At 51.1% G+C, this 24,276-nt stretch overlaps 1 protein-coding gene and 1 pseudogene across 1 annotated transcript in view; one reads left to right on the top strand and one right to left on the bottom strand.

The window, feature by feature from the left end:
- Positions 1 to 24,276, top strand: part of LOC116975639 — a 613,100-nt gene that overhangs the window by 265,178 nt on the left and 323,646 nt on the right. The gene's annotated exons all lie outside the window — the stretch shown is intronic.
- Positions 20,933 to 21,966, bottom strand: LOC116975662 (annotated as a pseudogene).

Below are 24,276 nucleotides of genomic sequence, written 5' to 3'. Positions count from 1 at the left end.
CATCTTCAAATCCTCCCTAAAAACTCATTTTTATTCTCTGGCTTTCGACACTGGCTGAGACATTGCTCCTGTTCTTAGTGCTTTTAATGTCTTTTAATTTTTACTGTTTTTAGTCCTTCGTTTTACGGTTTTTAATGGTTTGTAATATCTTTTTGTCCATGAGTTCTCATGTACAGCACTTTGTGGCAACTGCGGTTGTTTAAAGCGCTTTATAAACAAAGTTTATTATTATTATTATTATTATTATATGGGTGGCCCTACCAGGAGCATAGCTCCAGACGACATCGCTCTCAGGATCTCAGGACCACACAAGCTTCTCCACCACGACAAGGTGACGATCCATGGTAAAGCCAGCAAAGTCCACTCAGGGATAGTCCGAGGATCTCCAATGAGGTAGATAGTAGTTCAGGACCGCTCTCTGGTTGTGGTAGGATGGTTCAGTTGCTTGATGACTGTTGGGAAGGAACAGTATATGTAGATGTATTTAGACGTGGTCCTTAATCCTTCACTAAGTCTTTATTAAGACACTACATCCACACGTCCCAGCACTGACCACAACTGGTCTACACACGTACTGGAATCAAGAGAGGGAGGGTGCATGCAGATACTACAGTTATACTACCTAAGGTGGGAGTGTCAAATGGTAATGAGGTAGCTACATATTTGGTTGCATGCATAACCACCTACATCCTTTCCCGTAGAATAAACAGCAGCAGGGTAATTATACAAGCCTGCAACATAGTAACAGTATCAATTAATCAAACAGCACAATATTAAGCAAAGTCGCCATACCGATCAGGGGGCCGGACAACTCTACCTGAGCGGGTCCGTACAGCACCCTCACCCTCACTCCCCTCCCCCAAAGAGAAAGGCAGAGGCGGAGAACAACGTGGGGACTGCGGATCAGACAGAAAAACAGGAGACTGGCCAGAAACCGGTGGACTGCTAGATGGCGACTGCCGAGGCGGATAAGAAGAAGATGAAGAAGAAGATAAAGAATCAGTAGGCAAAAGACGTGGAGGAGACGTGCCAGCCGGGGAGGCGAAACTCAGAGGCACCGTTAGAGGGACGGTAGGGGCACGAACAACAACAGGACCAGGCGGCACAATCCGAGGAGGAGAGTCGAGCCACGGAGAGGGAGGCTCTGGGAATGGAAGCGGAGGCGCAGGCTCCCAGACAGCTAACAGATGTTGGCGACTGCGACGGTACACAATGCCCTCGTAGTCTACTAAATAGGAACGGGGTGAGTCCGCCACTCCTACTACAGTGCCAAGCTTGGAAAACCCGGTAGGTGACTGCAAATGGACAACCTGACCCGTCGTGAGGGGGGGTAGGGGGCGGCAAGACTTGTCGTGGGACCGGCGCTGGATTTCGTGGTTGAGAAATACGGCGGTGGACCGCATCAGGGTGGCGTACCACCGGCACAAGCGACTGCTGAGCGATCGGCATTGGCGGCCGGAGGACACGGGACATGAGCCGCTGAGCAGGTGAACCCAAAACACCGTCTCTAGACACGTTTCGCAGATTTAACATTCCCTGATAAAAATCGCAGTTTGACAAGCGAGACTGCTCCAGCAACGTCTTCGCGCTGCGCACAGCACGTTCAGCCAGTCCGTTACTCTGAGGGAATTCAGGACTGCTAGTAAAGTGAGTAAAGTTCCATTTCGTAGCGAAGGCAGCAAATTCGGCGCTAGTAAATTGACGGCCGTTGTCAGTCTGGAGCTTGACCGGGGAACCAAAGACAGCAAAATGACGTCGCAGCTTGCCGATGACCATCTCCGATGTGATGGTGGGAAGAAGGTCCACTTCAAACCAGGATGAATACGAGTCCACCAACACCAGGTAGTGCTTCCCACGCCACTCAAAAATATCTGCAGCCAGTGAAGACCAGGGCATGTCGGGGGCCGGCTGCTGCAACAGGGGCTGCCGCGGCTGGTGAGGGGCCATGGAGTTGCACTCGGAGCACGCCGCCACTCGAGCCTTGATATACTTGGCCATGGCAGGCCAATAGTACTGCCCTTGAGCATGAGCAACGGCAGCGTCAGCGCCCGGATGCCCCAAATAAGCAGCAGAGTAGTAAGCATCATAGAGTGAGGCAGGGATCACCACCTTGTGACCTTTCACGACGATACCCTCCCGAACCACAAGCTCATCCCGAACCAGGAAGAAGGGGCGCACGCCAGCAGGCAGAGAGGCAGGCTTGCGGGGCCACCCGCGCAGAATGACAGCAGACAGCTGTTGCAAGTCAGGGTCGGCAGCAGTGTGCTCGAGCAGGCACCGCAGCTGCTTTGAAGGAACAAAATTCACATTCAGCACATGCAGGTCCTCCTGCTCGTATGGATGCTGGGCACAGGAGGACCGAGGTGCCCTCGACAGAGCATCGGCAACATGCATCTCGGTACCCCTCCTATACACAATGTTGAAATCGAACCGCTGTAGCTGTAGCATCATCCGCTGCAGACGGGCCGGGGCAGCATGAATAGGTTTGTTTAATATCGTAACCAGCGGCTGGTGGTCTGTTTCCACCGTGACCTGAACCCCAAAGAGAAAGTCCCGGAACTTAGAGCAGGCAAACACCACAGCAAGGAGCTCCTTCTCAATTTGGGCATACCTTTGCTCAGTGTCTGTCATGGTACGAGAGGCAAACGTGACAGGCTGCAGAGAATCTCCATCACATAGTTGCATGCAGGCTGCACCGAGACCAAAACGAGAGGCATCGCAGGTCACCACAATTGGTAGTCGGAGATCGAAAAACCGGAGAACCGGAGTGCTGACCAGCATTTTTTTCAAAGTGTCAAACGACTGTTGGTGCTGCGGACTCCACGACCAGGCAACATCCTTCTTTGTCAGGAGGCGCAGCGGCGCACTGAGCTCACTTAGACGCGGAACAAATTTACCCAGATAATTTACCATACCGAGAAACCGCTGCAGGCCAGCGACATCAACAGGTGCAGGGAACTCGGAGATGGCAGCAGTTTTTGTTGGGTCAGGCTTCAGGCCACGAGAGGTAAAGATGTGGCCGACATACGACACTTCAGACAACCGGAACCTACACTTGGATGGGTTCAGCTTGAGGTTTATCTGGCGAGCCCGGTCGAGGACCCGTCGGAGATTTCGGTCGTGTTCCGTGACATCCCGACCATACACGAGGATATCATCGACAATGATGGAACATGGCAGCCCGGCAAACAATTGCTCCATGGAGCACTGGAAGACTTCGCTCGCCGAGCTTATCCCAAAAGGCATTCTTAAAAATTTGTACCTCCCAAATGGCGTTGCAAAAGCTGTCAAGTCAGTTGACTCCCTGTGCAGTGGAACCTGCCAAAAGGAACTCCTAGCATCGAGGACTGAGAATACGGTGGCTTGACCAACCTGGGCCGCAACATCCTCAACAGTCCGCATAGGGTAGTGGGGCTGCTTAATGGCAGTGTTCAAGTCCTTCGGGTTGATGCAGACCCGTATTTCATTCTTCCCTTTTTTTATAGTGGCAACCATCGTAGACACCCAGCTAGTGGGCTTACTGATAGTTTCTAGCACCCCCAAGTTTACCATTTTGTCCAGCATCGCTTTAACTTTGTCTTTCATCGCGAAAGAGACCCTATGAGGCGGACGGCACACAGGAGTTATGGAGGAATCAGTAGTAATTTTATATACAAGCGGCAGCTTACCGAGCTGATCATCGAAGAGGTCAGGGTATTCAGAGACAGGGTCCAGCACCACCCTCACCTCATGGACTGTGCTGTCGAAAGCAACCAGACCCAGATCCTGGCATGCTTGATTGCTCAGCAGAGGCACACAATCACAATCCAACACAAAAAAAGACAGGTCACGAGATGTCTTCTGTAGCTTGCAGTGGAAAGTTACCCTCCCCACAGGTGTCAGCTCCTCCCCTCCGTACGCTCGGAGCACAGAGCGGTCTGCAGTCAAACTTTCATTAGACCTTATCTGGTGGAAGAGTGATGTTGATATTACGCTGACCTTGGCACCAGTGTCCAATTTCGCAGAGAAGGTCTTGTCATTAACAGTAACAAGCACCGATGGGTCGGGGAGTCGAGTCTGGTTGTGCAGCAGAGCGTAAACACTGGCATCCCCCATAGAGATGCTGGAGTCTGACTCGGGGGCTGACTCCTCAATGTACTGAGAATCAAGGACACTTTCAATCCTCTGGAGATTGTGTAACACCTGGCGAGGAGGCTGAGCGACGTTCCCATGGGAACGACAGACCGCTGCAAAGTGGTTCTGTTTTCTGCAATAGTTGTAGGCTTTTCCATAAGCAGGGCACAGAGACTGTGGCAAATGTCCATACCCACAATTGGGGCACTTCCTGGCACTTCCTGAGGGCGAGGGGCAGGAGCTGGGCGAGGCTGTGGTTTAAAACTGTTCGGTGGCCGCCGCGGCACAGACAGAGCAGCCACGCTAACAGCACGGTTCCCAGATCCTCTCTCCCCATGAAACGGAGTAACAACCTCAGCAATGCGACAAGCATGCACAGCTTCGTTCAACGTGAGGTCAGGCCTCCGTAATAAATCAGCCCGCAACTTCTGGTCTAACATGCCAGTAACTAACATGTCCCACGTGAGCTGGTCACACAACTCACCAAAATGACAGCGCTGAGCTAGATAGCGGAGGTCGGCAATGAAACATTCCACAGGTTCCTCAGGCTGTTGCTTGCGAGAAAAAAACCGAGCCCGCTCCAAAATGCGGTTCGAGGGAAGGTCACAAATTTCAGTAAACTTCCTCAACAGACACACCGGGTCGTCAGGAGGCTCGGCTGGCTCAGCAATCTGGTCATCTTCGCCCAGGACCGCTGGACTGTACACAAACGACTTAGCCCGCCTCATGGCATCAGGCCCAGCAAGGTTCAATAGCAGCGATGCTTTGACAGCAGCAGGGTCATTACGGTGTGCAATATTCACATAATGGGTGTAGTCCATGACGAACGTGTCCCATCGCTCCGCGATGTCAGCGTCAAAGACTAACGGGGAAGGCTTGCGACAAGACGAAGCCATCACTACACACACACTTAAAAAGCAAAATAAAACCCGATATACGAGAGGCGCAGATTAAACGCTTCCGACACCATGTAGATGTATTTAGACATGGTCCTTAATCCTTCACTAAGTCTTTATTAAGACACTACATCCACACGTCCCAGCACTGACCATGACTGGTCTACACACGTACTGGAACCAAGAGAGGGAGGGTGCATGCAGATACTACAGTTATACTACCTAAGGTGGGAGTGTCAAATGGTAATGAGGTAGCTACATATTTGGTTGCATGCATAACCACCTACAGTATATAAATGATATAAGAATTGTGCTTAGCGACATACAGTAGGGAAAGAGGCCATTCGGCCCAACATGTCCATGCTGTCCAGGTTGCCCTTATTTGGCGCATTTACCTCAAAACCTTTTCTACCCATGTACCTGCCCAAGTATCTTTCCTTCTCTCCAGAGATATCGCCTGTCCCACTGAGTTACTCCAGCTTTTTGTGTCTCTCTTCATGTGTCTTTTATATGTTACTAGACCAAATGCAGACCCGCTGGGTCTGTTCCCCCAACACGAAGTTGCGGGGGGGGGGGGGGATTCACACACACACTAACCACCCCCTACACACACAGGGGGGAGACGGGCGGGAAAGGGTGGACCGGGGAAAGGAAGATGGGAGGGAGGAGAGAGTGGGGAGAGGGAGACAGAGTGGAGGGGGAGAGAGAGGAGGGAGGAGAGAGGGGGAACGGGGAGGGAGAGAGGGGGGAGAGGGAGACGGCGTCGACTATGAATGGAAACAAGGCTCAGCAACTCGTTAGACCACTGGCTGAGCAAACAGTTGAAGTGGGGTGTAGAGAGAGAGAGCGAGAGCTGGGGCAGAAACGTGGCTGTGGAAAACTGAAAAGGACGGCTAAGTTTGAAAAAAAAGAAAAGAGACAGTGGGGATTTAAAAATTTCAAATATAAGCAATTTTGGAAAAATTAATTGTTTAATGTAAATTAAAGAAAAGCAATTTCAGATGTCTAAATCACCGGATCAAATAAGTTTTTCAATAGTTATGCATAAAGAATTATTCAAATATAAATAAAAATTGAAAAAATAAGTAAGTTTGAAAAAAAAGCCTTTACCTTTTGAAAATGGTGTAAATCGAAATAATAAAAGAAATCAAACATTTTTCAAAACAAACTTTTCAAATGAAAACTAAAAACCGGTGCTTTTATCGAACTGTATTGTAATAGCAGTTGGAATCCGCACCGTTGGTTAAAGGAATCGAGCTTTGAAAGCATTCCCAGCGGGCAGCGCAATGTCATCAACAAAGTTGTGGGTTGTGGACGGGGCGGAGCGGTTCTGGGATGAGGGGAGAGGGGGGAGGTGGAGAGAGAGGAGGGGGAGACAGAGGAGGGGGGCAGGGGGGAGGGACAGAGAGGTATAGGGAGAGAGGGGGGAGGAGACAGGGAAAGGGGTGATGAGGGAGGGGTGAGGAGAATAGGGAATGGGGGGGGAGAGAGGGGTGAGATGGGGGGGGAGCGGGAGATGGGGGAGAGAGTGGGGGATGATGATGGGGGGAGGAGAGCAGAGAGGGCAAAGGGGAGACAGGGGTAGGGGATGGGGGAGAGAGAGGTGGGGGAGGGGAGAGCAGAGGGGGAGGGGAGAGCAGAGGGGGAAGGGAGAGGGGTAGGGGAGGCAGGGGTAGGGGATGGTAGAGGGGAGGGGGAGAGAGGGGTGTGGGGGGGTGAGCAGAGGGGGAAGGGAGAGGGGTGGGGAGGAGAGAGGGGTGAGGAGAGAAGGGCGAGGGGTGAGGAGAGAGGGGTGAGGAGGGGGGGAAACGGGGAGAGGGAGGGGGAGATGGGGGAGAGAGTGGGGGGTGAGGATGGGGGAGGAGAGCAGGGAGAGGGGGAGGGGACAGGTGGAGAGAGATTCTTCTTCTTCTTTGGAGTTTTACGGCAGCCGGCATCCGCAATGTTGCATTGCTGCCACCTTCTGGCTTCATTCCACAGTACTCATGTCTTTAGAATAGATCCTTTTTATAAGCCCAGAGGCCCTCAAGAAATCAAACAACAACTTTATTCCTTTTCCTTTCCCTCCACACTCTAGAATGTTCTTTACTGATATTTCTGTCAATCCAATTTTCCTCATTTCAATGACCATAAATCCTCTTTCTGTCTCGTATCTCCTACATGCAACTGGGGCATGCTGAACTGTTTCTGGTTGATGGCATTCCTCACAGCCCAGTAGGGTGTTTCCCCAATATTTGTAATGTGCTGTTCAGGTGAGTGTGTCCTATCCTCAATCTTGTTAATACTACCTGTTCCCCCCTCTTCTTGCTGTAATGCCCACTCTGTTTTGTAACAAATAGAGGTGTCTCCCCTTTGTCTCCTGTTCCCAGTATTGTTGCCATTCCTGATTTATTTTCTTCCACACAATGTGTTTTCCTTCAGATTTGGATAGTTGTAAGTTTACCTCTATGTTTCTTTTTTTTACAGCCTCCCTTGCCAACTTCTCCACCTTTTCATTCCCTAGAACACCAATGTGTGCTGGGACCCACAACAAAGTCACGTCACTGCCCCTTGGAGAGAGATTGGAAAGAAGCGGCCGTTTTCAGTGCGGGCGGGGCGGGAAGCACCGGCCGCCATTGGGCGGGATGGAGCGTTGACAGTTGGTCGGGCAGCCCAGGAGCGATGGTCGACTGTTGGGGTGGGTGAAAGAGCGAGGGTCAATAGGAGGGGGACAGAGGTGATGAGGGAGGGGTGAGGAGAATGGGGGGGGGGGGGGAGGGGTGAGGAGTGAGAGAGGAGTGAGAGAGGAGTGAGGAGTGAGAGAGGGGAGAGGGGTGGGACGGAGGGAGCGGGAGAGAGAGTGGGGGGAGGAGAGGGGGGAGGGTGAAGGGGAGACAGGGGCAGGGGATGGTAGAGGGGTGGGGGAGAGGGGGGGGGGAGAGGGGTGGGGGAGGGGAGAGGTTAATGGGCGGACACAGCTGGGGGGGGGTGTGGCGGTGCAAACGGTTGATGGGCGTCGGGAGGGTCAACAGCTGGAGGCCGTGATGAACGAGCGTCGATAGTTGGGTCGGTTGGGGGTTAACGGGCTTCGACAGCTGGAGCCGCGCGGGCGGGGGGGGGGGCGGGGCCTCCCGCGCTGTCACCACCCGCCCTCATGCATCCCATTGGCTGCCGGCGTCCCCGCGCGCTGCCTCTTCCCGCCAAGTCGGGCGGCCGTTGAGAGCGCGCGCGGGGGGTGACGGTTGGTCGCCGCATTTTGAAGGAAGGTGAGGAAATAATATTGTTTTCTGTCGATATTATTCTGTCCTGAATATGTTGTTTTCTGTTCGGGGAGAGGAGGGTGGAGAGAGAGGAGGGGGGGGGGTGGAGAGGAGAGGGGGGGTGGAGGGAGGAGGGGGAGAGGGGGTGGAGAGGGGGGGGTGGAGAGAGGAGAGGAGGTGTGGAGGGAGGGAGGGGGGAGAGGAAAGGGAGGGGGGGTAGAGAGGAGAGGGAGGGGGGGTAGAGAGGAGAGGGAGGGGGGAAGAGAGGAGAGGGAGGGGGGAGAGAGGAGGGGGGTGTGGAAAGAGGAGGGGGGGAGAGAGGAGAGGGGGGGGGGGAGAGGGAGGGGGGGGAGAGAGGAGAGGGAGGGGGGGGAGAGGAGGGGGGTGGAGAGACGAGAGGGAGGGGTGGAGATAGGAGCGGGAGGGGGGGTGGGGAAAGAGAAGAGGGGGGGTGTGGAGAGAGGAGGGGGTGGAGAGGGAGGGGGTGGTGAGAGGAGAGAGGGAGGGGGGTGGAGAGAGGAGAGGGAGGAGAGGGAGAGGGAGGGGGGAGAGGAGATGGGGGGGAGGAGGGGGTGGAGAGAGGAGGGAGAAGGGGATGGAGAGAGGAGAGGGGGGGAGAGAGGAGAGGCGGAGAGGGAGGGGCGGGGGAGAGGAGAGGGGTGGCGAGGAGAGCGGGGGTGGAGAGAGGAGAGGGAGGGGGGGAGAGAGGAGAGGAGAGGGAGGGGGGTGGAGAGAGGAGAGCGAGGGGCGCGGAGAGAGGAGAGCGAGGGGGGCGGAGAGAGGAGAGGAGATGGAGGGGGGGAGAGAGGAGAGGGATGGGGGTGGAGAGAGGAGAGGGAGGGGGGTGGAGAGAGGATAGGAGAGGGAGGGAGAGGGAGGGGGGAGAGGGAGGGGTGGAGAGAGGAGAGGGGGGGGTGGAGAGAGGAGGGGGTGGAGGGAGGAGGGTGTGGAGAGAGGAGGGGGGGGGGTGGAGAGAGGTGAGAGGGGTGGAGAGGGGGGGTGGAGAGAGGAGAGGGGGGTGGGAGAGTAGGAGGAGGGGGTTAGATAGGGAGGGGGGTAGAGTTTTAATACTTAGATGTTTATAAAACCTGTGTTTTAGGGTGGGTTGTGGGCGGAGAGAGTTTGATTTTTTTCACATTTTGAAATGTTTTATGTTTTTTACCGAAAAAGCAGGGAAAGGATGAACCGAATGCTACCTCGAAACTTTATCTAGCCATGTACCTGCCCAAGTGTCTTGTGTCTTTCCTTCTCTCCAGAGATGCCGCCTGTTCCACAGAGGTACTCCAGCTTTTTGTGTCTCTCTTCGTGTGTCTTTTACATGTTACTACAGTAGCCACCTGAACTACCTCCTCTGGCAGCTTGTTCCATGCACCCACCACCCTCTGTGTGGAAAAAGTTGCCCCTCCGGTTCCTATTAAATCTTTCCCCTCTCACCTTAAACCCGTGTCCACTGGTTCTTGATTCCCCTACTCTGGGTAAAATACCAGATAATTGTGGTCAAAGAACCATCAATGTTTGGACGGGGGGGATTGAAGGCTTTGTGGCCAAGTTTGTGGATGATACGGAGATAGGTGGAAGGGCAGGTAGTGTAGAGAAAGCAGGGACTCTGCAGAAGGATTTGGACAGGTTGGGAGAGTGGGCAGTGAAGTGGCAGATGGAATATAGTGCAGCAAAGTGTGGAGTCGTGCATTTTGGTCGTAGGAATAAAGGCGTAGACTATTTTCTAAATGGGGAGAGGATTCAGAAATCGGAGATGCAAAGGGATTTGGGAGCTGGTGCAGGATTCCCAACAAGTTAATATGCTAGTCGAATCGGTAGTAAGGAAAGAAAATGAAATGCTAGCATTTATTTCGAGAGAATATAAAAACAGGGATGTAATGCTGAGACTCTAGAAGGTGCTGGACAGGCTGCATTTGGAATATTGTGAGCAATTCTGGGTCCCATATCTGAGGAAGGATGTGCTTTAGTCAAAGGCTGGTGAATCTGTGGAATTCTTTACCACAGACGGCTGGAGACCAAGTCAATGGATATATTTAAGGCAGAGATAGAGAGATTATTGATTAGTACGGGTGTCAGGGGTTATGGGGAGAAAGCAGGAGAATGGGGTTAGGAGTGAGTGTCAAGTCAAACTGAAATGAAAGAACAGGTGCAGAGAAATGCTACAATTGAAATCACGAGATAGTGATTAAAGTGGGCGGAACCCCAGCCTGCTGAGTTCTGCCCGGGGGTCAAAAGGGCACACAGCACCAGAAGCCAGGGAGGAAGAGACAAGAAACTTGCGAGCAGAGAACTTGAACAGTAAATCAAAAGGACTGTCCGAAAAGACTGCCGCGAGAGCCAGAAAAGGCAAGCAGGACTGATTTTCTACAGACCCGATTGGCAGCCGGTTTTTCACCTGTTAAAGACCAAAACTGATAAAGACCAAAACTGTTAAAGACCAAAACTGATAAAGACCAAAACTGATAAAGACCAAAACTGATAAAGACCAAAAATGGTAAAGACTAAAACTGCTAAAAACTGCTAAGGACTAATCTGCCAAAATAAAAGAAGGAGAAAATAAAAAAGGTGGAAAAGAAGTGTTTGGTCTGAGTGAATCCAGTTCATCATTTCGGGGTAGATAAATCAAATCCCTTTCAAGCGGGGAAACTGCAAAAACATTAGAAGACTTGACAGTGAAAAACCGCTGTGACCAGGAGACTTCCAGTGAAAAACCGCTGTGACCAGGAGACTCCAGTGAAAAACTGGGCGGGGCCAGGATCTGGAAACCTGGAAAAGAGACAGTTAAGTCAAGATAAAACATGGCTGATGAAGTTGCTGGAAAGTCAGCTGAGCAGCTCAAGGTGGAGAGGACAACAGCAAAACGGGCATTCTCTCGTCTTGTTAACAGCATCATTAGGAACCATGAAGAAATGTCTGAAGAGGAGCTCAGGAACAATTTCAACAAACTCATGCAGGAGGCCGAAAAAGTCATGGAAGCCAATGACGATGTGGAGGCTGGACTCATTGCAGAGCTGGAGGCGGAGCTGGACGCAGATGAAGAAACTGTGTTAACTGAACAGCAAAAAGCCGACCTGGCAAAGACTGCAAAGGAGTGTGAGTCGAAACTAAAAGAGGTCAAAGGGCTCATCCAGGACACTCTATGGGCAAACTTTGGAAATGTTGAATTATCCACCTCACTACAGACAGCAGATGGTGCATGTGAACTTGCTGCTGCCACCGCACCATCAAATAGCAACCAAGAAGCATATGAATTCATGCTTAACCACCTGCAGAAACTGGTACAGACTGCAAAGGAGACGTACAGTCGGTGGAAACGTTGGGTCCCTCTGGATGAGCAAGAGAGCTTCCAGAAACACCTAAGAACACTCGAGCTTCTCGTCCCCAAGCTGGTTTCCAGGAAGGCTGACTTCATACAGGCAAGAATAAAGAAGGACGCTGAAGGATTAGCACAAGCGGCGAATGCTTTCAATTATCCTTCACCAGCCATCAGACTGAGGCCCACGGCCCTTCCTAAGTTTACTGGAAACAAGCGTGACTTTTATAGATGGAGGAAGGATTGGGAAGCACTGCAAAAGCAAGGTGAACCCACTGGATCAAATGAGGTGAAGAAGGTTCAATTGCTGGACAGTCTGGAGGACAAAATTACAAGAGACCTCCGCCTCACAAGTTATAACACTGCAGATGATATCTTTCGTGTCCTAGAGAACCGGTTTGGAAATCAAACAGCTATTGCTATTGAGATAGTGGAGGAGCTTCAGGGAATCCCACCTGTCAGAGGACATCAGCCACGTAAAATAGTGGAATTAATTCAAGCTGTGGAAAAGGCGCTTAATGACTTGAGCGATCTCGGAGACACAGGCGCTATTAAAAATCCACTGATGACAAAATCAATTGAAACCAAGCTTCCAGAAACCCTTAAGAAGGAATGGCTGGTTTATGTAGTAGACAAGAGGAATGCTGTGGCACCAGAGAAACGGTTTGACAGTCTCTTGTCATTTCTCAAAGAGCAGGAGAGCATATACGAACAGCTCGAGCAACTGAGGGACGAGGAGCCGAGTAGAAAGGAAACTCGGACTGAACCAAGACATGCCAGAACCAAGTCTACCAAGTCAGAAAATGACCACACAAGTTGTGTAGTCTGTGGTGACATAAAGCATAAAAGGAAGCTGTACTTCTGCAAGCAGTTTCGAGGGCTAAAGCTGACAGAGAAAAGAGCTGCAGTAAAGAAGTTGGGAGCATGCAAAAAGTGTCTTGAAGTTCATGATGATGGTTCATACTGCAAACCTGCATATCTGTGTAAAAATCAAATCTGCAAGGATGAACAGAATCCTGAGCATCATTTTTATCTGTGCCCCAATTATGAGATGAGGAAAAGCAGTGTGGATCAGAGAAGAAGTAAATTTGGTCCAGAGGAAGATAAAGGCAAGAAGAAATATACAGTGGACCAAGAGGAGTTTTTCAGCAAACTTCCACCAGAGTTGGCAAAACAATGCCGAGATGTGTTCTCCAACACTGCATCAAGAGCCTTCAACACTGCAAAGCATCAGCCAAGCCTCCTAAAGGAAGGTGGACTGCAAGAGCATCCAGTGATTTTGATGCTTCTGGAGGTCGTAGCAAATGCAGGACAAAAGGTTGGGACATTAATTGACTTGGCTTCAGATACCAACTACATAACTCACAAGGCTGCGAGTAGACTGAACCTTAGGAGTGAAGACATCACGCTTATCGTCCATGGAGTTGGGGGGATGAAGGTCCACGTAGAGACGAGGCGCTACCTTCTAAAGATCCGAGTGAAGACTCCCAAGGGCACACTCAAGTCGCACCAGTTAGTTTGTTATGGATTGGACAGCATTGCAGATGTTCACAAACATGTGACACCACAGCAGCTGCAAAAGTTCTTTCCAGACGTCCCACTTGAGGAACTTGTGAGACCAAAAGAGATACATTTGCTCATAAGCCATAGAGAAGGTCAGCTAGCGCCTCAGAGGATTAGAACTGTTGGAGATCTCATTCTGTGGGATGGACCACTGGGAAAGACTGTTGGAGGTTGTCATCCTGAGCTATTTGAGAAGCTTACTAGGTCAGCCCACATGTCCAAAACACACTTCGCAAGATCAATGAGAGCAGCTGCTTTAAGGTATGAGGAGCTCACTGCCCCGGTCCCTGAGGAACTTTCACCAAACGGACAGGTCGCCGTCAAAGTTCAGAAGTCACGTACATCAACCGCCAATCGGGACTTCTTGGATTGGTGGAAGTGGGATAGCATTGGAGCAGCATGCGAGCCAAAGTGCGGGGGTTGCCGCTGTGGAAACTGCCAGCCAGGCGGAAAAGAAATGACTTGCTGAAGAGAGAGAGCTCGAAGTGGTAAGGGAAGGCCTCACCTACGTAACAGGAGACCGTCACAGTAAAGACCCACATTGGCATGCTAGCTATCCTTGGTTGGAAGACCCAGCTTCTCTACCAAATAATAAAAGGACAGTGGAAGCCACATTTCTCAGGACGGAGAGGCAGCTATCCAGAGAACCTGAATGGAAAAGTGCCTACACAGCTCAGGTGCACGACAAGGTGGACCGAAAGGCTGCAATCAAATTGTCCGAAGACATGATTGCAAACTGGAAGGGACCAGTGTGGTATGTGAGTCACCTTATTGCTCCAAACCCCCACTCTGTCACAACCCCAGTGAGACTGGTGTGGAACAGCAGCCAAAAGTGCAATGGTGTCAGCTTAAATGATTTGCTGATGAAAGGTCCAGACGTCCTCAACCAAATTCGCGCCGTCCTCCTCAGATTCAGAGGCGGAATCTATGCTGCTCTGGGAGACATAAAGAAGATGTATAACTCAGTCTGGTTGGAGGACCGTGAAGTACACTTACACAGATTCCTCTGGCGAGATTCCGAGGACGAGGAGCTGGGAGAGTATGCTATCACAAGAGTGAACATCGGAGACAAACCTGCGGGGTGCATTGCACAGTTGGCAATGCGTGAGACTGCTAATCTTCCTTCTTTTACCCACCTCAAGGATGAGCAGCAAGTACTCCAGAAAGACAGCTATGTTGACGACATCCTCACATCTCACAACAGCCTCGACCAGTTGAGAATCATCACAGCAAATGTGGAACAAATCCTAAAAGCTGGTGGGTTTGAGCTCAAGCCTTGGGTTCTGTCTGGCCAAAGTGGGAGGAAGGAGGACAGTGATGCTTTAAAGAAAAGCAAAACAAAAAGCATGATCCTACCAAACCAAATGCATGATGATGATAACAAGGCACTTGGTCTGGGCTACATTGTTGAAGAGGACATGCTCCACGTTATGGTGGGAATCAATTTCTCCAAGAGAAAGAAAAGGATGCGGCTTGGTCAAAGCCTTCTACAAGAGCAAATCAAAACTCAGACGCCAAATCCCCTAACAAGAAGAGAGCTTCTCAGCCAGGTAGCAGGGCTATATGACCCCATCGGCATAGTGGCTCCTGTTAAGCAAAAGGGAGCGATTCTGGTACGCAGAGCTTTCCAAGAAGCAAAAGAGGGAAGCTGTTCGGTCAGAGACACATGGGACATGGCACTCTCAGATGGACTCAGGGAGGATGCAATTAAGCTCTTTGAAAAGTACGAACAACTTGGAAAAGTCAAGTTCGTCAGGGCACTGACTCCCTCTTGCTCTGCAACTGAACCCTTGGGAATCACCTTTTCTGACGGAAGTGAGCACACCTACGGGGCAGTGATGTACCTGAGATGGGATTCAGACCATGGCCCAATTGTCAGACTTGTGGAATCCAAGGCCAAGTTAACTCCCTTGGACCACAGAGGAGACGTTGTTAAAGCAGAGATGTGCGGAGCAGTGTTCGCCTCACGCTTAAAGAAGTATTTTGAGCTACACAGTCGAATTCAAGTGGAGAAGTGGTATCATCTTGTGGATAGCCAAACAATCCTTGGTGCAATACAGCGAAAAAGCTACGGATTTCAGACATTCTTCCCCAATCGGATTGGAGAGATTCAAACAAGCACCAACATTCAGAACTGGCGGTGGATTCCTGGCCCACAAAACATCGCTGATGTAATCACCAGAGGTGCCAGCCCTCAAGACCTTGCTCAGTATTCGGAGTGGCAAAATGGACCGAAGTTCCTGGTATTGCCTGTGAGTGAGTGGCCAATAAAATCAGCTAAAGAACTGGCTGCCACTGCCAGAGAGAACATCAACAAGTTACAGAAGAAAGCTTTTGTTGCAGCACTATCAAGGGCCAAAGTAGAGAACCAAGAACCGGAACCAACAAGCCCAAAGAGACCACCTGCAGGGTCAGCTATTCAGAACCTTGTTGATGTCAAGCGGTTCAGAATTCTAACTCGACTGATCAAGACAGTCGCATGGATTTGGAGAGCAGCGAAGAGGTTTCTTGGCAAGAACAAAGCCCTAAACAATCCAAAGTGGGAGGCCATCTCTTTGACAGGAGTCATTACAATAAGAAAACAAGAAAATGCTCTAAAATACATTTTTTGATGGGGCACAACTTTCTCAAGCACCACAACAGATCGACTGGTAGCCTATAAAGACCAAGTTCAAACCTAGATTTCAAAGTTTGACTTTAAAGCGTCGATCTCCCAAGTGGTTCCATTGGAAGATCGAGTGGGAGGTGTCAAGTCAAACTGAAATGAAAGAACAGGTGCAGAGAAATGCTACAATTGAAATCACGAGATAGTGACTAAAGTGGGCGGAACCCCAGCCTGCCGAGTTCTGCCCGGGGGTCAAAAGGGCACACAGCACCAGAAGCCAGGGAGGAAGAGACAAGAAACTTGCGAGCAGAGAACTTGAACAGTAAATCAAAAGGACTGTCCGAAAAGACTGCCGCGAGAGCCAGAAAAGGCAAGCAGGACTGATTTTCTACAGACCCGATTGGCAGCCGGTTTTTCACCTGTTAAAGACCAAAACTGATAAAGACCAAAACTGTTAAAGACCAAAACTGATAAAGACCAAAACTGATAAAGACCAAAACTGATAAAGACCAAAAATGGTAAAGACTAAAACTGCTAAAAACTGCTAAGGACTAATCTGCCAAAATAAAAGAAGGAGAAAATAAAAAAGGTGGAAAAGAAGTGTTTGGTCTGAGTGAATCCAGTTCATCATTTCGGGGTAGATAAATCAAATCCCTTTCAAGCGGGGAAACTGCAAAAACATTAGAAGACTTGACAGTGAGAGATAGATCAGCCATGATTGAATGGCAGAGTAGACTTGATGGGCTGAATGACCTAATTCGCCTCCTATAACATATGAACATGGAGTGGGGAGAAGAAGGAATGACCGAGGTGGGACAGGATTTATGTCGGCTGCTTTCCCGAGCCAGCGTGAAGTGCAGATGGAGTCGATGGTGTGTGCTGCGTGTGATGGACTGGGCTACATCTACAATGGTGGGGAGTGTGGTGTGTGCGAGGGACTGGGCAACATCTACAAATATCTGCAATTTCTTGCATCCCAATTAGAGAGTGCATCTGTAGACATTAGTAAAATCATTAGAGACATGCCTAGTCTACTAAGGAAGTAGAGGCATTGGTGTGCAATACTATAGACTACAGCTCCAAGATGGCGGCGCAGCTTTAGCAGCTGCGGCTCGCCTGCAGTCCGTCTGTTTTTTTCTTGTTTTCTTCTTGTTCTTTTGTCCTGTTTTGGTTTGTTAGATTGTGTATGTGTGTGGGTGGGGGGAGAAACATGTTTTTGGTCTCTTCCTTTGGGGGGGATGCGACGTTTCTTGTATCCCCCGTCTCCGTCCCGAGGCCTAAAAGCGGAGCTGGGGCAGCGTTCCAGCGGCAGCGGTCCGACTCCGGAGCTGCGGTGTTCCGACAGCAGCGGAGATCTGGCCTCGGAGCTGGGGCAGCGGCCACCCGGCCTCGGAACTGGGGCAGCGGCAGCGGCGACTTGGCCTCGGAGCTCAGATTCAGATTCAGATTCAATTTTAATTGTCATTGCCAGTGTACAGTACAGAGACAACGAAATGCATTTAGCATCTCCCTGGAAGAGCGACATAACAAATGATTTGAATAAATAATAATAAGTGTCCGGGGGGGGGGGTTGATTGGCAGTCACCGAGGTACGTTGTTGAGTAGAGTGACAGCCGCCGGGAAGAAGCTGTGCCTGGACCTGCTGGTTCGGCAACGGAGAGACCTGTAGCGCCTCCCGGATGGTAGGAGGGTAAACAGTCCATGGTTGGGGTGAGAGCAGTCCTTGGCGATGCTGAGCGCCCTCCGCAGACATAGAAACATAGAAATTAGGTGCAGGAGTAGGCCATTCGGCCCTTCGAGCCTGCACCGCCATTCAATATGATCATGGCTGATCATCCAACTCAGTATCCCGTACCTGCCTTCTCTCCATACCCTCTGATCCCCTTAGCCACAAGGGCCACATCTAACTCCCTCTTAAATATAGCCAATGAACTGGCCTCGACTACCCTCTGTGGCAGAGAGTTCCATAGATTCACCACTCTGTGTGAAAAAATTCTTCTCATCTCGGTTTTAAAGGATTTCCCCCTTATCCTTAAGATGTGACCCCTTGTCCTGGACTTCCCCAACATCGGGAGCAATCTTCCTGCATCTAGCCTGTCCAACCCCTTAAGAATTTTATAAGTTTCTATAAGATCCCCTCTCAATCTCCTAAATTCTAGAGAGTATAAACCAAGTCTATCCAGTCTTTCTTCATAAGACAGTCCTGACATCCCAGGAATCAGTCTGGTGAACCTTCTCTGCACCCCTCTATGGCAATAATGTCCTTCCTCAGATTTGGTGTCCTTCCTCAGATTTGGCCCAGACAACGCTTGCTTTGCAGCTGGGGCAGCGGCAGCGGCGACCTGCCCTCGGAGATGGGGCAGTGTTCCGGCAACAGTGGCCACCCAACCCGACCGCGGGCCCAGTGTCGGGAGCTCGCAGGTCACAGGTTGCGGACCTGTTCTCCAGAGCTCCCGCAACAACAGCTGCGTCCGCTGGTCTGGAGGGCGGCAGCTTCGGCAGCTTCGACCACCCTGGGCCGCGGAGCTGAACCGGCCCGTTCGCGGAGCTCGGATTCAGCCGCGGGACTGACATTACTTACCATCACCCGGCGGGGTCACAACATCTGAAGCCTGGATCGCCTCGGCGCAGATGGAGAACCAGAAGGGATGAGACAAAGACTTAAGACCTTTGCCTTCCATCACAGTGAGGAGGTGCCTGGTGTGCTCACTGTGGTGGATGTTAATTTGTGTTTATTGTGTGTTTTTGTCATTTTGGTACTATATGTAGGACTGCAAGGCAACAAAATTTCGTTCAGACCGCAAGGTCTGAATGACAATAAAGGCTACTTTGACTTTGGCTTTAGGGATACGTCACGGAAACAGGCCCTTCAGCCCGCCGAGTCCGAGCGGACCATTGATCACCCCGTACACTAGCACTATCCCACACACACTAGGGACAATTTACAATTTTACCAAAGCCAATTAACCTACAAACACGCACGTGTTTGGAGTGTGGGAGGAAACCGAAGATCTTGGAGAAACCACGCAGGTCACGGGGAGAACGTCCCCCACGCCGGGCCCTAATTGTTCTTCACGGCGGTCCCCACACGCTGGGCTCCCATTGCCTTCCCCTCCTTCCTAAAGGAACATCCTTTAGTTCTGAGGCTGTGCCCTCTAGTCCTAGACTCTCCCACCAGTGGAAACATCCTCCACATCCACTCTATCCGGGCTTTTCGCTGTTCGGTGAGTTATGTTGACCAACTGAAAGCAGGAGAATCGAGGCCGGGTGGAAACCAAAGGTCTTTTATTTCACAGCAACCGTGCAGAATACATGTTGAAGCAACGCCCGCTTATTGAAGCCAAGCTCACGGTTCCAGGCAGAAACAGGAAAAACAAACCACTCTTTTGTAGAAACCTCGAGCTGCAGATACTGGTGAACACACACAAGGACACAGAGTGCTGGAGTAACTCAGCGGGTCAGGCAGCATCTGTGGAGAACATGGATAGGTGACGTTTCACAGAGTGCTGGAGTAACTCAGCGGGTCAGGTAGCATCTGTGGAGAACATGGATAGGTGACGTTTCACAGAGTGCTGGAGTAACTCAGCGGGTCAGGCAGCATCTGTGGAGAACATGGATAGGTGACGTTTCACAGAGTGCTGGAGTAACAGCGGGTCAGGCAGCATCTGTGGAGAGAAGGAATGGGTGACGTTTCACAGAGTGCTGGAGTAACTCAGCGGCTCAGGCAGCATCTGTGGAGAACATGGATAGGTGATGTTTCACAGAGTGCTGGAGTAACTCAGCGGGTCAGGCAGCATCTGTGGAGAACATGGATAGGTGACGTATCACAGAGTGCTGCAGTATCTCAGTCCAATAGGTGGAGCAAAGGGGAAGATACAGAGTGTAGAATATAGTTCTCTACATTGTAGCGCATCAGTTCCAGAGACAAAGTCCAATGTCCACAATGGGGTAGAGGTGAATCGGACAGTACCCTAGCTTATGGAAGGACTGTTCACAAGCCTGATAACAGAGGGGAAGAAGCTGTTCCTGAGTCTGGTGGTGCGCGCTTTCAATCTTCTGTACCTTCTGCCGGACAGGATCGGGGAGAAGAAGGAATGACCGGGGTGGGACAGGGACACGTCTTTGATGATGTCGGCTGCTTTCCCGAGGCAGCGTGAAGTGTTGAGTCAACATATCTTTAGGTTTCGGGTTATTATGAGTCCAGTGTCTGCAATGGGGTGGAGGTGAACCGGACCGTACCCTCGTTCACCCATAGTGGACATTGGACTTTGTCTTTGTCTATGGATGGACACCATGTGTGTCTTCATCATCTCCAGCGTTCCATTGATACAGTGATTCTTCGACACTTTCATTTACAGGCATATTCCCAGGACTCAAGAACCTGAACTGTTTTCGAGAGAGGTTAGGCAGGCTAGGACTTTATTCCTTGGAGCACAGGAGGATGAGGGGTGATCTTATAGAATTGAGTATGATGAGGGGGATAGAGAGAGGTGAATGAGAGTTTTTTTGCCCAGAGTAGGGGAATCAAAAACCAGAGGACATAAGGTTAAGGTGTGGGAAAGATTTAATAGGAACCTGAGGGGCAACCTTTTTACATAAAGGGTGGTGGGTGTCTGGAACGAGCAGCTGGAAAAGGTAGATGAGGGGGGACTATCACAATGTTTAAGAGATATTTAGACAGGTACATGGATAGGACCGGGTTGGAGGGATCTGGGCCAAACACGGGCCTTGTATATTGGCCATGTCGGTCGGTGTGACAAGTTGGGATGAAGGGCGTGTTTCCATGCTGTATCGCTGTGGGTGCCACATTCAGATTAGACACATCCCAATATTGTGATTCTGCGGAGCTCACTAGAAGTCACTGGAGACTTGCCAGAAATTCGAGTAGGAAGGAACTGCAGATATTAATGGGTGTTTTTAAGGCAGAGATGGATAGATTCTTGATTAGTGCGGGTGTCGGGTTATGGGAAGAAGGCAGGAGAATGGGGTAAGGAGGGAGAGATCGATCAGCCATGACTGAATGGTGGAGTAGATTTGATGGGCTGAATGGTCTAATTTCTGCTCCAAGGACTTATGATGCTTCGCCAATCCATGTGCTCCAAAGATGAAGAGTTGCTCCAGCAATTTGTGTCTTTTGTTGGGAAGGGGTGGGGTGGTGGGGGAGGGGTTGGGTTGGGGGGAGGGCAGTGGGGTGGGGAGCTGTCTAAATGGTGCTAGATGTCTGCCCAGCGACTGAGGATGAGCGTGATTTATTGAATTGGTATTCTTCACTTCTCTTTATGAGGCCTTTATGAGCCAGGAGTTTGACCAGGTTGCTCCTGAACTTCACCCCGATGAAGGCGTAGAGGATTGGGTTGATGCAGCTGTGAAGAAAGGCCAAGCACTGGGTGGCCAGCACGGCCCTGTCCAAGTGGTCACGTTGGATGCAGGAGACTTTGATGTGTTCGACTCTCACCAGCATGTCCACAACCATGGTTAGATGGTAGGGCAGCCAGGACGCCAGGAAGGCCAACACCACCGCGATGATGACCTTCATGGCTTTCTGCTTCTGGAAGCCCTTGGTCTGGCACAGTTTCTACAAGGTGACGGTGTAGCAGAAGACCATGGCGGCAAGAGGAAGCCGATGACCGGGCGACAAACTTTGATGCCCAGTTTCCACGGTTTAGCAAAATCACCATCGTGTTCCTCGTTACAGACGGACCAGTCAAATTAATAGTCGTAGAACACTTCATTGGAGAGGACGGGCAAGGACAGGAACAGGGCCACGAGCCAGACGACGGCACACACCAGTTTGACCATCCATGGCCTCTTGTGGCCGTGCGACTGGACAGAGCGGTCAATGGCCAGGTAGCGGTCCACGCTAATGCAGGCCAGCAGGAGGATGCCACTGTAAAAGTTCACCTCCTGCAACATATTGATCACCTTACACATGGCGTCACCAAACATCCAGCCAGACACGGCGTCCACTGCCCAGAAGGGCAGTGTGAGGGCAAAGAGCAGGTCGGCCGTGGCCAGATGGAGCAGGTAGACGTCCGTGGATGAGATGGTGCGGCGGTTGTGAAGGATGACCACCAACACCAGTACATTCCCCGTCACGGCCAAGAGACACATCAGGCTGTAGACCACCGCCGTGATGGTCTTGATGGTCACAAACTCTCTTCTTACACATTAAATTGTGCCCGGATCGATAATGAAGGGTACGTCTTCAGTTCCGTTTGTGAACCACGGGAAAGACATTTTCTGGATCGAAAAATAGATTCGCAAATGAGATATTTAAGAAAGTTTAACAAAGTTTAAGAATGTTTAACAAACCCACTGACTCCCATGGCTATCTGCACCACACAACTTCCCACCCTGCTTCCTGTGAGGACTCTATCCCCTACTCCCAATTCCTCTGTCTACGCCGCATCTGCACGCAGGTGAGGTGTTCTACACCAGGGCATCGGAGATGTCCTCATTCTTTAGGGAAGGGGGGGTTCCCCTCCTACTATAGAAGAGGCTCTCACCAGGGTCACTTCTATACCCCGTGACTCTGCTCTCACTCCCATCCCCCCTACTCGTAACAAGAGCAGAGTCCCCCTTGTCCTCACCTTCCACCCTACCAGCCGTCATATACAACAGATAATCCTCCGACATTTTCGCCACCTCCAATGGGATCCCACCACTGGCCACATCTTCCCATCTCCTCCCCTGTCTGCTTTCCGCAGAGACCGCATCCTCCGTAACTCCCTGGTCAATTTGTCCCTTCCCACCCGAACCATTCCCTCCCCAGGCACTTTCCCTTGCAACCGCAGGAAATGCTACACTTGTCACTTTACAGCCCCCCTTGACTCCATCCAAGGACCCAAGCAGTTTTTCCAGGTGCGGCAGAGGTTCACCTGCACCTACTCCAACTTCATCTATTGCATCCGCTGCTCTAGGTGTCAGCTGCTCTACATTGGTGAGACCATGCGTAGGCTTGGCGATCACTCCGCCCAACACCTCCGCACAGTTCGCTTTAACCAGCCTGATCTCCCGGTGTCCCAGCATTTCAACTCCCACTCCCATTCGGTCCTGGGCCTCCTCCATGGCCAGAGTGAGTCCCACCGTAAATTGGAGGAGCAGCACCTCATATTTCGCTTGGGCAGTTTACACCCCAGCGGTATGAACATTGACCTCCAATTTCAGGTAGTCCTTGCTTTCTCCCTCCTTCCCTCCCCTTCCCAGCTCTCCCACAGCCCACTGTCTCCGCCTCTTCCTTTATTCTTCCTGTCCCCCCCCCCCACATCAGTCTGAAGAAGGGTCTCGACCCGAAACGTCGCCTATTTCCTTCGCTCCATAGATGCTGCCTCACCCGCTGAGTTTCTCCATCATTTTTGTCATGAGATGTTGAGATTGTTTTAGAGATACAGATTGACACAGAGGGTGATGGGTGTATGGAACAAGCTTCCAGAGGAGGTGGTTGAGGCAGGGACTATCCCAATATTTAAGAAACAGTTAGACAGGTACATGGATGATAGACGCAAAAAGCTGGAGTAACTCAGCGGGACAGGCAGCATCTCTGGAGAGAAGGTATTGGTGACATTTCAGTCGAGACCCTTCTTCAGACTGATCACAAAGGTCCCGACACGAAATAACACCCATTCCTTCGCTCCACAGATGCTGCCTGTCCCGCTGAGTTACTCCAGCTTTTTGTGTCTATCTTCGGTTTAAACCAGCATCTGCAGTTCCTTCCTACACATGGATAATATGACAGGTTTAGAGGGTGTTGGACAGGTGGGACTGGTGTAGATGGGACATGTTGGCCGGTGTGGGCAAGGAGGGCCGAAGGTAGGGTTGCCAACTGTCCCGTATTAGCCGGGACATCCCGTATATTGGGGCTAAATTGATTTGTCCTGTACGGGACCGCCCTTGCCCCGTATTTGACTGCTACTACTCGGGTCGAGGGGACTGTCGGGTCGGACCCCACCTCACCTGTCCCGACGTAGTGCAACCCATGGAGTGCAGCAGCAGCAGCAGCAGTGCCTCGCCCGTGGCCCCGTCGGTCGGTCGGCAGCCCGGCTAGCTGTCCGACCTTCGGATCTTTGCTTACCGCCGACACCACCACCACCCCTCTTTCTCACGGCCGATCATCGGTTCATGAGTTAGACGGGGTGCCGGACTTTGACCCCAGGTCAAAACTCCTCAACCGGCCCGCCGGCTGGGCTTTGTGTGCAGTCCAGCACCCGGGCCAACTCATCATTCACCCAGCCAAGGCCGATTCGGTCAACGAATTGGCGTAGAGAATTTGTCCATTATTTTGACGTTTTGTCCCTCATTTGGGAGTTGGCAACGCAACCTGAAGGGCCTGCTTCACGATGTATCACTCTGTGACTCTATGATACAGCATTGGAGACATGCCAAACATTCTTCGTCTACTAAGGAAGTAGAGGCATTGGTGTGTATACTTTAGACTTTAGAGATGCAGCACGGGTACAGGCCCTTCGGCCCACCGAGTCCGCACCGACCAGCGATCCCTGCATATTAACACTACCTTGCACACACTAGGGACAGTTTACATTTACAGCA

Source organism: Amblyraja radiata, chromosome 7 (assembly GCF_010909765.2).
Source record: "Amblyraja radiata isolate CabotCenter1 chromosome 7, sAmbRad1.1.pri, whole genome shotgun sequence".
In the NCBI taxonomy this organism is placed as follows: domain Eukaryota; kingdom Metazoa; phylum Chordata; class Chondrichthyes; order Rajiformes; family Rajidae; genus Amblyraja; species Amblyraja radiata.
This window is presented reverse-complemented; position numbering and strand designations above follow the sequence as displayed.